The 12,899-nt window shown below is 58.3% G+C and overlaps 1 protein-coding gene across 4 annotated transcripts in view; it reads left to right on the forward strand.

Moving 5' to 3' along the window:
* Positions 1-1,707: 1,707 nt before the first annotated feature.
* Agpat3 (1-acylglycerol-3-phosphate O-acyltransferase 3) overlaps positions 1,708-12,899 on the forward strand; it is a 35,987-nt gene continuing 24,795 nt past the window's right edge. The window contains exons 1-4 of one of the 4 annotated variants that reach the window (XM_010636447.3): positions 8,721-8,810; positions 10,755-10,912; positions 11,226-11,270; positions 11,471-11,567. The gene's annotated coding sequence lies outside the window, so the exon portion shown is untranslated. Of the gene's footprint in view, positions 1,768-4,189; positions 4,214-8,720; positions 8,811-10,754; positions 10,913-11,225; positions 11,271-11,470; positions 11,568-12,899 lie in introns of those variants that run through there. The other 3 variants (XM_010636446.1, XM_010636451.3, XM_010636448.2) reach the window with 3 other exon arrangements.

Raw genomic sequence — 12,899 nt, forward strand, 5'->3', positions numbered from 1 at the left:
AAAAAAAAAAAAAAAAAAAAAAAAAGAAAAAGAAAAGAAAAAGAGCCAAATAGATCCAGAGATGGGAGATACACTGGATGGGGCTGACAGGCTGACCTCGCGGGAGAAGGCCAGTGGGTTAGTCAGCTTCCGCACTGTGACAGATACCCCAGGGCAGCAGCTGCGAGGAGGTTTGCTTTGGTTCACGGTTCCGAGGCTCCAGTCCATGGTTAACTGGCTGAGGTGGCATCACGGCAGGTGGGCATGGGAAGCAGGACAGAGAGCCCAAGGGGAAGGGGCGGGGACAGAACAGCCCTCTGGCTGGTGCCCCGTAACCCACTTAGCCAGGCCCACTCCTGCCCCATCGTGTCCTGATGCCGCTGCGACGTTAGGATTCCACCCCGGTCAGCAGCACGATGAGGTCAGAGCCCTCCTGCCCGCCGTCTTCTAGGGCCCACCTTCCTGGCCTTGCACCTGGCCGCTGGGACATTTTAGATGTGAACCAAGCCACACCACCCTGAAGTGGCACACGGAGCAGAAAGACCCAGGAAATGCAGGCCTCTGGACTGCGCCTATCGTGCTTGCTGCTGCCTGGAGCTGCTTTCCGGAGCAGCCACCCGTGAGCAAGGTGGGAACCACAGTGCTGACGTTTTTCCGGATGTGATGAAAACGCATCTCCACGAAGCTCATCGAGCCCCAACTGAGGAAGCACACACAGAAGCACCCGGTAGGAGCAGCCAGAGGCAGAAGTCTGTTAGGCCAGGAGGAGCAAAGCTGAAAGGAAAACCGGCTTCAGCCAAGAAGGCAGCTCTCAGGTGGAGGATGCATCCGAGAACTCCGCCGTACCCTGGACCGAGGGAGCTCTGGGGGTGGCTGAGGGCCCCCCCAGGATCGGGCGGGAGGCTGGTGAGGGGGCACAGGTGCCACGCTCGATGGTCGGGCTGGAGCTCTGGACTTTGCTTCTCCCGGCTGTCCGGGTGCCGGCTGCAGGGCTCCTCGTGAGGGCCCTGCCTGTGTCACCTCAAACCCCCACCTGCTCACAGTCGCGGGGGTTGGGCCTCCTCACACGAATGCGGGGCGTGCATTCAGTGCCGTGTCATTTGGCTCTCAAGGTGTGGGAAGCTGTGCTGTGTACCGGGGAGCTGTGGACAGAGAGGTTCTGCAGAAGCCGGTGCAGCTGGGGCCGAGGCAGGGGCGGGGTCTGTGGCCTGTGCCGTGCAAACCTCTGGAGGGTGCTGGTGTCTGCTACACCACAGTGCGGGCTCCACCATGTCCCGGCCGTGTGCTAAGGGTGGTTACAGGGTGAGTTTGATTGTGTTCTCAGCAGCATAAAACCCACAAGCGCGGGGCTCGGCTTTGTGCACCCTGGGTTGACTGGTGACACGAGCAGGGAGGAAGCAGGAGCCAGTGCCTTTGGGGGCTGTTGCGGGTGCAGCAGGAGCCCTGGGAGCCCTGGGAGCCCAGGGGCCGGCGGCCTCAGCTCAAGACGCGACCTCAGTCCTGGGCTCCCTGCCTTGGCCACCTTGTCCGGCATGGACGTTATGGCCCCGGGAAGGTCGGAGTGGGCTGTGAACCTGGTGTCCTCTTGAGTTTGTGGCTCGTGTCCCTGGGGAGGAAGGTGGGGCATGACTCAGTTCCCCTGGCATTTGGCCTTCTCCAGCTTCAGGGACCTGCTCCCATGGGCTTCCTGTCCTGCCACGCAGCTCATGATCACGTCTCTCCTTCCAGGCCCATCCAGCCGGACACCTCTGAGGACAACCTGTGCCCGCCCTGCTGACCAGTGCCTTGGTGAGTGAGGCACACGCATGCCTTGATGTGTGTCTGGGTTTCCTGGTGCAGACCGAGTGTGGGTGGCCCTGGAAGTCTGTCTCCTGCAGAGGTCCCAGCAGCCCCAGTGGATCTGGCACTCAACCAGGCCTGGGTCGTGCAGGCTCAGGACCGAGCCTGCCCACTGAGGACCACTGGATGTGGCGTTTCTCCATGCTCCAGTGGCCCCTCCTTTGGGCAGCAGCTTGAGCAGTGGGGTCATGCCCGGGCCTGGCATCTTCTGCCTGCCTTCTCTGAGCTGGGAGACCCTGCCCGGCCACCTGTGGGCTCAGCCTGGGTCCCTAACCCAGTGGGCCTGCCTGTGACCAGGGAATGCTGGGAACCACGGCTGGAGCAAACGGATGTGGCCAGTATTAGTGCAGCCCCAGTCCCTCGCATGTCTGGTTTGCAGTTATGACTGCTGCTTATCACCATCACGTAACCGTGGCCCAAGCAGGAGACGCCTCCTTTATTTCTGAACCGGAAGGACTTTGTGGAGTGTCACTTTGCAGTTATTCTGTTATGGCTGCTTCTTTCATGATGTTGTGACCACACTGTGGTCCCAGCCTGGCGTCCTGGGCGGCTAGCTCTCCCCCTGGTATTCAGTCAGCACCCACTTGCTGCTGTCTCTCCTGTATGATAAATTTGGTTTTCAGTTGCTTAAGCTACTGCTACTCTGTTGCAAGCGGAAACTATTCTCTGTCTTGCTGGAGGAGCAGCGCTGAGGTTCGCAGGCTCAGCTAGAGCCTGGCACTTCACACTTTCCTGGGTTCTGTGGGAGTAGAGCCCTGGGCCTCGCACCTCCTAATGTGATGCCACTGAACTGCACCCAACCCTACCCAGGACTTTCTAAAATTTTATTTTATTTGGATTTTTGAGGCAGGATCTCACTCTGTAGTCCAGGCTGGCCTCGAAATTGGGGCGATCCTCCTGCTTCAGCCCACCGAGCACTGGGATCACAGGCGTGTGCCACCACACCCAGCAGCACTTTTGAGAGGCAGGAAAGAACCAAGCACGTGGTACACGTGTACATATAACCCCAGCACTGGGAAGGCTGGGGCAGGAGGATTGCTGTGAATTCAAGGCCAGCCTGACTTATACAGTGAGACCCTCACTCAAAAAGTGAGAAATAAACGAGGCAGGAAAGGTCAGGCAGTTCCAGACAGACAGCCTGTGCCACGACCCAGCCAGCTGGTTGTCACTGATTCTGGAATTTATGGGTGCACCTTTGTTTCTGACTTGAGCCTGCGCATCCCAAAGGCCTCCTGGGTAGAAGCACTGGGAGAGGTGTGGTCATCAGGGCCCCAGGACGTCCAGCCAGGCCTTTCCGAGCCTGCATTAGGCAGAGGCAGTGCCATGTGCAGTGGGGCTCAGCGAAACCAGGGGACTCAGGGCGGAACCCCGAGCAGCGGACTCTGTTTGGGCTTTGTGTGGGTGCTCTCGAGCACCCCCTTGGTGGTCCCCGGCGGCCACCCTGCGCTGTCACGTGGCTCCACTCTGCACTTCCTGGGTTTCTTCGGTGGCAACTCAGAGCCCCTAACAGTCTCCGAGCTGTGCCTTGCAGCGTGTCCAGGTTGCCCTTGTCCCCTGCCTGTGCCCTGTCCCTCAGGAGCTGGCGCCTGGATGTCTCGAAGCCTCTGGCTCCCTGCGTCTTGGGAAGGAGGACAGGTCCCACTGCTGCGAGCCTGCGGGGACAGAGGGTCGCACGCAGCTCAACGTGCAAGCAATCGGTTCTTCCTTCATATTTAAATTTTACTCACAGAAGTAACATATGATCATCACACAGAGCCACACCATTAAAAGGGCATTGTTTATTGGATAGAGAGCCCTAAGGATGGCTGTGCTGCCCTCCAGAGCTGCTCAGGAGAACGCGCAGGTGTGCGAAGGTGTGCGCGGTCATGTGCAGCTCACCAAAGCGTGTCTGCCTTTGGTCACCTGTGCGGCTCAGCGTTTAGTTTCCTGGTGTTTTCTGGTATACACAGACCTCGTCTGAAAGCACTGTCCCTTGTACACGTGCGCCAAAGTGCGTGTGCACACATCTGTGCACACACGCATAGCTGTGCCGGGTGGGAAGTTCCTGTGTGACGGATTCGGTGGGGTTCCGTGGTCACTGGTCCATCAGAACCAGAGGGGACTGTGTGACGTGACCCCTGTGTGGGACAGCAGGTCCCCGTCCAGCCCGGGGTGGCCGGGCCAGAGGCTGCCATCCAGGTGATGCGGCAGACACAGCTCTCGCCGCATGCTGGCCACTGCCTGCCTCGGTGGAGGGCGGACTTTGCCTCCTGCGCGGTCTGGAGCCAGCTGTCCGCTCTGTCCTGCCGGCCAGTACTGTTTGCAGGCTCTGAAGGTGATGAGGAGCATCCGGGGGCACCGGCCGGGCTGAGGACTTCCTACCCAGGAGTGTCTGCTCCGCTCCTCCCAGTCAGACGTAGGTCAGGGCAGAGCGCACGCGTACTGTGGGGAGTCTCCCTGCCTGGGTGGCCGTCATGCGGCAGAGCCGCTGCCCCTGCCCTTCGGGCCAGGCTGCAGGGTCAAATGGGCCGTGGTCTCTGTGCAGCCGTCAGTGTGTTGTGTCCCCACAGTCACCTGCTCCGCCCGGTCCCTTGCTGAAGACAGCCAGGAGGAGCTCTGGGCGCTCTGGGTTCAGGGCTCGGCCACAGGGCCTGCTGTGTCCGGAGGCTTCCAGCAGCAGCGTCTCGTGCATCCTCAGCCCCAGCCCTCGCGTTCCCCTCGGCAACTCGCCGGGAGCTGGAGTCAGGAGGGAGCCCCAGGCTAGGGGCGTGCAGGCCAGCTGCAGGCCCTGGGCCTGGCCCTGAGGCAGAGGCACACACGTGTGCCCTCGGTGCTGTCCTGCCTTTCGGAGTGCGGCGGGCTGCTCCTGGCGCTGGCTCTCGCTGTCCCCGAGAACTGCTGACCTGGACGGCGTCCTGGGTTCTCTCTGACGGCGTCCGTCTGCAGGAGCTGGCCGGGCAGGGCGCCTGCGTTGCCCTCGCTGGCCTGCATCCCTGGGCTCCCGAGTGGCTGGGACGACAGGCGTGTGTCGTGGTGCCCGCTGTCCCTCGTCCGGGGGGTCCAGCACGGTGACTGCGGTGACACTCAGGATGGATGCCTCCACCCACTGCGGGGGCCTTGAACTTTGCTGCCTGCCCCCTCCCCTGTGTCTGCGCGAACGAGCGAGCTGACTCTCTCCTCCCTTCTCTTACCGTCAGCCGTTTGGCTCGTTTTCTTTTTTTAAGTAAAGGTTTACTTTTTCTGTTGTTTTTGAGAGGGGGAGTGAATCGAACTTGGGGTGAGAGGATCAAGGGGACGGCAATGTCCATGTCTTTACCGACGTGACAGGATGCAGGATGAGCCTACCAGGATGCGGATGAGCTGCGGGGCGTTTCAGAGAACAGTGGTCTTACTTCCGTTGCTTTGTCTCGAGGCTCCCCAGCCCTGCCCTGAGCTAGACCAGAAAACCCAGACATGCGCAGTCGGTTCCTGGAAGGAGTGCACCCAGGCTTCTCAGCGCCTTGAGGGGCCTGCAGGCCACACGTGCGCTGCTGCCGTGGTCATGAGTGTTTTGCACTCTTGAAGGCCTGGCCTCGCACGCGTGCAGGTTTCTGGCACGGAGCTAAGGGGAACTTCGGTTCTGTTGGGAGTTGCAGCGTCTGATCGGCACCAGGCGGACCTGGGCTCCAGGGACCGATGCCTTCAGCCTTTGTCCCCACTGCCCGCCTCAGCCCCCTCCCTGCTGGCCTCAGTGTCCTTGATCTACGGCGAGCCGGTCTGGGCCATGGACGGGACCAGCTCAGGGCACAGGTCTTGATTTGTTTGTGTACGGCTGTGGTTGGACCCTTGTGCTGCTGTCGTGAGTGCACCCTGGATTGTGCAAGGGGTGTGCACGTGGTCCCTGAGGTGGTCGGTGTCTCTCCAGGGAGCGGAAAGCTGGCGCTCGAGCAGGGACGGTAGCTCCTGACACAGCTGTAGAGCTGGTGTAACTTTGTGAAGAAGCATGTTAGGAGAGTGCTTTAAGTTCAGCCCTGTTTATTTTCTCTCTCTCTCTTTTTTTTCCTAATTCTTTTCTGTTTTTGAGACAGTGTCTCACTGTATGGTTTAGGCTAGACTCCAACTTGTGGTGAGCCTCCTGCCTCAGCCTCCCTGGTTCTGAGATGACAGGCCTGTACCACTACACCTGGCTAGGCTGACCTCTGTTTTCTTGAGTCTTTTTTATCAGGAAATGGAGGTGAAGTTTGTTCAAGTACCTGTCCTGCATTATCGTTACAGAACTGTCACGACCATGCCCGTAGATGCATGCTGTGCCATCCCGGATTCTGTGGAGCAAACTCTCGGTCACTGTGTGTTGCCTTTTTTTTTTTTTTTTTTTTTTTTTAACATGATTGATTAAAACTCTTCGGGAATATAGTTGCTTCTCAGTTTATGAACTTAATTTTTCCCATGCTTCTGGCCACAAACCAAATTGGATTCCATTCTCATGTAATTCAGTTTCCAAACAGAATCATGGAAAAAAATTGTTTGTGAACCAAGGTACCACTGATGAATAATTTAATAATTATAATAAAGTAATGCATTAACTACAATAATCATTATCAATAATTCATAATTCTATAATAACAATTTAATAATGCAGAATTTAATGCATACATTTTTTCATTCTTTGTTTTTTCTTTTTTTTTTTTTTTTTTTTTAATTTGAGACAGGGTCTCGCTAAATTACTAAGTTGCCCAGGCTGGGCTCAAAGTTTTGGCTCTCCCGGAGAGCGGGACCACAGGTGTGCACACACATCTGGTTGCGTGTTGACTTTTTATCTCACCATGACTCCGCTTATTAATTCTTTTCAAGCCAGATGTGACATTGCTCTCAGTCTGTGACAGTCCACATTCTTTAAAGCAACGGCAAACACATGGAAACAGTTTATCATTAACCAGGGTAAACCTTCAGTCCACCCAGAAAAACCATGTAACTCATCTTTAATGAGGTTAAAGGAGAAACGGCAACGACAAATAACCGCACTCCCGATGAGGAGGGAGCCGGTGCGGGCATGACACGCGGCCTGGGGCTCTGGGGTGACCCTCACTGTGACCCTCTGCTTGGGGAGGAGAGGCAGACAGATGGGAGTCACGGGGTCAGAAGTGATCCAGACACCAGCAGCGCTGAGAATGCGGAATCTTCCAGCAGACTAATGTTTACAGGGATTTTCTTCCCCACGTGGGAAACAGTGAATGTAGGAAATCAGGTTTTTGGCAGTGCTCCTAGGACCTGAGGCAGCCATGTCCAGAACTCCTAACTCTCCAAAGCCTGGACATTAGAAAGGTCTTCCCCTGATGAAATCTTAGTGTTTTAAGTTTTAAAAATGGATGCAAGTCCGATTCTCACCAGTGTGTCGGTTCATGAGAGCCGCCCGAGGGACCTGGGAGGTGCGCAGGACGCCGTCTGCACCCCAGGTGTCGGCGGGCATGGCTGCCCTCCTCACGCCAGCCCTGCAGCCTGGTCTGCGCAGTGCAGTGACCCACGGTCCGGGCTGGCACTGTCCGCCTTGGTCGCCAGGGGAACTTCTCTGGCCATCCCTGTGGCTGGCGTCTCCGTGGTGTTTGTGTCACATGCTTTGAGGTCTTCAGGTCTCTGAGCAGCGCCTCCCTCACTTCTGTGTCGCCACCTGACCTCTGATAGCAGCCCCACTGAGTCCCTGCCGTGGTCACCGCCCGAGGAGCCCTGGGCCACCTGTTCTGCCTGCTTAGTACTTTTTCAAAGAGCAATTTGCACTATTGTTTTTTGTTTGTTTGTTATTGAGAAGGGTCTCACTGTGTAGCCAACGCTGGTCTGAAACTCACGGCGATCCTCCTGCCTCAGCCTCCCCAGTGCTGGGATTACATACATGAGCCACCACACTCGGCTTGACCTTGCTGAGGATGAAGCAGTGGTTCTCAGAGTTGTTCTCTTCAAACGTCTGCACAGTACCTAAATGACAGTTTGTTTGTTTGCTCTTTTGAAACAGGATCTGCTGTGGAGCCCAGGCTGGCCTCAAACTCGTGGCGCTCCTCCTGCCTCTGTCTCCTGAGTGCTGGGATTATAGACATGTGTTATTACGCCCAGTTTAATTAGTTCTTTACTGCTCTGGATAACTTACTAGTCTCTCCCCTCAAAAAACTTTCAGTATAGCTATTCATTAAGATGTGTTTTCCTAGATAATTTTTATTTTAACCTTTATTCCTTCATTACTTTATAATTTTCCAAAACTTTGAATTGGAAACTTCATTCTCTTATTTTCCTTTCCCAGATGAAAGTAGTCCATGAGGTGAATTCTCTATGTACACGTTGCTTTAGTTTTCACTAATATATTTCTTAAAAATTCTTCAGTGTGGGGCTGGGGACTTAGCTCAGCGGTTCTGCCCCTGCCTCACAAGTGCAAGGTCCCGTTGGATCCCTGGTATTAAAAAAAGTTCTTCGGTGTTAATTTTTCTTACCCCCCCAAGACATCTGAGAGAAGCATGTTTCTGTGAACAGTGGGCACTCGTCCTGCTTTCTGATTTTGTTACTGATTTCTTATTTTTGTAAATTAATTCTTGTTTCAAATTTACGAAGAGACATGTGTTTCACTGCCCTTTGGAGTTTGTTGCGCATTCCTGTATTGCTCTGTGCCTGGGCACACTGCACAGATGTTGCTGTGGATTCAGAGGTGAGGTAGTGTTTGCTGTTTTTAGCCTGCCGTGACTCATGTTTACACCGCCCCCTGGGATTTCTGCCTTGTGAAGGTACGGTCGAGTCATCTGGTGCATGGGGAATTAACTGTGCAATCGCCATGGATGGTAGTGCACACCTGTAATCCCAGCCCCTTAGGAGGCTGAGGCAGGCGGGTTGCAAGTTGGAGGCTGGCCCGGGCAAGTTAATGAGATACTGTCTCAAAGAGGGCTGGGCTGTCACTCGTATACAGAGAAAAATAAATCAACTGTTACAGCATCCGTCTCTGAAGAAGTTACTTTCTGCCATTTATCTCACTTTCACTGTCAGGACCACGGTGCTCTGAGGTGAGCATTTGGGACTGTTTTTGTGGTTTCGGGCTCCCATGGGTTCCTTCATGTCGGCTGGTGAGGTGCTCGGTTCGGGGCCTTTGTCATCGGCAAAGCTGGGCTCTGCTGTATGAGAGGAGGCACCATGCAGTTCTGTTCTGGGTCCCAGGCGCTGGAGACTCCTCCGAGAGGTGGTTTCTAGGTCCTCTCAAGGAAAGTGCAAAAGGGAGCGAGCGAGATTTTATGCTCACTGAAAGTAGGAAAAGAAACAGGCTCTGCAGAGTGAGTTTGGGCTGATAAAAGGGGGAAAAGTACACTGCACAGTGTGCGAGCAGAGCACAGTGCAAGAGAGGCTGCAGCGGCACTGGCAGCCCCTCTGCATCTCCCACCCGCAGGCTGGGTTCGTTCCGGGCCTCCTAGGGAAACCTGCCCAGTCCTCTGAGAGGACTGGAGACTGCGCCCTCTCATTGGTGCATGGCGGGCTGTGGGAGCTCAGCGCTGTGTCCTGGGACTTTGTGCTCTGCCCTGCCCTGGTCTCCCGCCGCAGTCCTTGTCCAGGGAGTCAGATGGCTGACCTCCTCCTGGGTGGCCCCAGCACCCCCTGAGGTGCGGCACACCTCCCAGGGGCCTCTTTTCCAGGTCCTTACTGCCGTTCGGGCCCTGCAGCTTGGCTGCAGGAGCAGCTGGGAGCCACGTGCTGGGAGCTGCCACGCCGCCAGCCTGGCCGGTCTGCTTCAGAGTCCAGTTGTTCACAGGGCTCCTGAGCTCTGGGGTCACGGGTGCTCTGCAGGGACAGACTTTGGACTGGGGCTCTGGGAGGCAGGAGGCCCTGGGCGCTGGGCTGGGAACCCCACTATATAACCCCGAGTGAGAGACCATGGGCAGCTGCTGGGTGGCCTTGCAGATTTCATATGCTGCTCGCTAGCCCAAGGGCCTGCTGTGCCCGCAGTATTAGGGACAGAGGCGACACCCATGCCCATGTGTGTCCAGGGCTGGCTGGTGGGTCACAGGCAGAGGCCAGCGGGAGCAGGGACCCAGGTGTGTGGGGCAAGATGGGGCCATCGTGTGGCAGTGTCCCAGAGCGAGGCCAGCTTGCCTGGACCTCCTCAGCCACCACTGAGGGGACAGACCTCTGACGCACCCATGGGGAGCCAGGGGCCACAGCAGGGGCCAGTGCCATGGCTGGACATGGGCCCTGTGACCTGGGAGGTGCCCTGTGCTCAGATGTGAGGGTGGCCCTGGGACCTGTGTGTGCACACACGCTCACATACCCCTGCCCAACCGTGCACGCACGTACACACAGGCATCTGCACAGCCACTCACACTCACACCCAACACTAGTGTGCGAGGCACGGGTTTCTGGCCAGGGCTCCCGTGGGCTCTAGGGACTTGGGGCCTGCAGCCTGGCTTTGCTGCCCTGGTTTCTCTGATGCCTGGTGCCCTCTGCCTCCCAGGGTCCGGCTGGCCAGGGCTGGGTACTGCCTGGCAGACACCAGTGCACAACTGCCCCAGGGCAGAGCCACCACACAAGGGACTTTAGATACAGTGGGTGGTGTGTCTGCACTGGCACGAAGACAGACAGGCCAGGGGGCATCAGGCCACCGGGGGAGGCAGGCACTGGGTCTGATGTCAGCTGGGGCCCGGGGCGCTGGGTCAGAACTCAGGTGGCACAGAGGGCCAGGGTGCCAGGGGGAACAGGTGCGGCCAGGTCTGTGTCCTGAGGGCAGGGGCCTCACTGTCCTCACTGGCCCTGAGTTGAGCACTGGGCCTGCGGGTGACCGCCCAGTGGAGGCCTGCAGGAGCTGCTGTCCCTTCCAAACTTCCAAGTCTGAGGCTCTTTCCCCACACATCACCCTTACCACCGGGACCTACGGGGCCTTGGGACCAGGACCATTTCTCACCTTGCAACTGGGCCTGCAGCCTGGGGAACAGCGCCCCTCACCAGCGCTCCCCCCCTCACAGCTCTGCTCCCCTGCTGCTGAGCCGGTCACGTGACCTCCATGCCAACATCTGGCAGATGCCCAACATCTGACCTCTCTGGGGCTTTCCGAGACCCTGGCTCACCCTTCACCGTCTCATCCGCAGGCAGGAACCCCTGAGCTCGCGGGAGTTCCGCCCACGTATGCTGCTGCGGGGCTGGGCTGGCTCGGAGGGTGGGGGTCTGCAGCCCACACCTCTGCCTCTGTCCCCAACTGGGCCTGTGCAGCCTCCCCCTGGCCCCTGGCCCCCTGCTCCAGTCTCCAGCAGCTGTCCCTCCTTCGGGTGGGGGCCAGTGTGGGGGCCGTGGCCCTGTCCCCTTGCGCTGGCCCCTCAGGCCATACTTCCCTGGGCACAGAAACCCTGGTCACAGATAAGCGTCCTCTCCTTGTTCCTCCCAGCCGGGGTGGGGCAGAGGGCCTGGTAAAAGCTGGCGACCCGTCCTTGTCACTGCAGTGCCACACACATTGCTGGAGTGCTGCTGTGTCCACCGAGCCCCAGGTAAGGGAGCTGCCCCCCGGCTCTTCCCAGCCCTGAGTCAGTGGAGCACCCAGGGTGTCAGGGGAGGTGGAGCCCCGGCCATGCCCATCTGTCTGCCCCCGGACTATGAGCCTCCCAGGCTCGGTCCTGCTGCCCCCTGCCCCCTCCGGTGCTGTCCCCAGGCTGGGCAGGGCCGTGGCTGAGGTCTCGCATCTGCCTAGGTCACCAGGAGAAGCAGCTCCACACACAACTCCCAGATCTGACGTGAGGCTCTTGAGTGACCCACGCCTGCTCCGTGCCTGTCACCTACTCACCAAGGTGGCATTTTGGGTGGGAACTGTTTAATGAGGCTTCGCCCTGCACTCTCCAGCACATCTGGTGGGTCGGGCTGTAGTGGGTGCTGGCTGTCCTGAAGGTTTTGCCTGAGGCATAGCCCCGATTGCGCCCAGACTGGTCCCTGTTTCCCTGGCCTGCCAGGGGCTGGTGCCTTGGGGGGAGCCCTAGGGGTGGGGTGGCCCTTGTCCCCCAAGTGTGGGTTGTGACAGGCTCTGCTTGGCTAGGGACCGAGCCTGGGCCTATGCACCCACCCTGCAGCTGTGGCTTCCTGAGGAGCCCTTGGACCAGCTCTTGGGCCTTCTGGTGCAGAGTTCTTTTCTCCGGCTCTTATTACCTCTCCCCATGGACTCTGGTCCCTGGCCTCTTGTGTTTTCCAGGTGTTTGTAGACTGACTGCTTGTGCTTCTGTTTTGCATCAGCTCTCAGCCCCTGTCACCCTGTATGAGCAACCCACTCCACTCCAGTGCCAGTCCTGCCATACGCTGTCCCTCGCCACACTTTCTGGGGAGAGGCCTCTGGCGAGTGGCCAGCGCTGGCACTCAGTGCCGTACCCAGCCCTATGGTGCCCTGCAGTATCCGGGGCCAGGAGGCCAGGTGAGGGTTGCACAGCTGTAGAGAGCATGTAAGGCCTGTCAGAGGCCTGGTACCCAGCACAGAGCTGCTACCCACAAGGAGACACAGGAGCCAGAGGGGCACCATCCCGAAGTCCGAGTGAGAAGCAGGTGCAGCCAGGGCCTTGGGGCCCCGGGCCTGTGGACATGGACACAGACGTGTGCTGCCTGGAGCCAGGGTGACATGGCTTGCGGGGTTGGCAGGGTGGGGGCAGAGCAGGACAGGATGGGACCGATGGCTATGGAGCTGGTGCCCTGGCCACCGTCCTGCAGGAAGTGTGGGGCAGAGAGGGCAGAGGGACACTGAGCCACAGCTCCTCCAGCCCAGCCAGAGCCACGTGACCTTTGTCCTGGGTCTGACGGAGGCCCCCGCAGTGGGACAGAAAGGCAGCATTGCAGGGGACAGCGCAGCCCCTGTGGCCAGGCCAGGTTCTCTCCAGATGAGCGTTTGTGATCAGGTCCTGGAGCTAGGTCAGTGTGATGCCCTCGGGACTTGAGAGACACGGAGGCAGGAGTGGCTGTGGGGCAGGGGCGGGCGGTGGCACCACCTCCTCTCTGGAGCCAGGCACAGTGGACACTGCGAAGCTGGGGGGCTCATGTTTTCCTGGTCCCTGGAGGCCGTGACATCAGTGCCACCCTCCCCACCCGAGCTGAAAGCAGCTGTGCCAGGCGAGGCCGCCATGTGACCACTGCGCTGGAGAAGG

This window comes from Fukomys damarensis, unplaced genomic scaffold (assembly GCF_012274545.1).
Source record: "Fukomys damarensis isolate Sample0158 unplaced genomic scaffold, DMR_v1.0_HiC HiC_scaffold_24, whole genome shotgun sequence".
Classification (NCBI taxonomy): domain Eukaryota; kingdom Metazoa; phylum Chordata; class Mammalia; order Rodentia; family Bathyergidae; genus Fukomys; species Fukomys damarensis.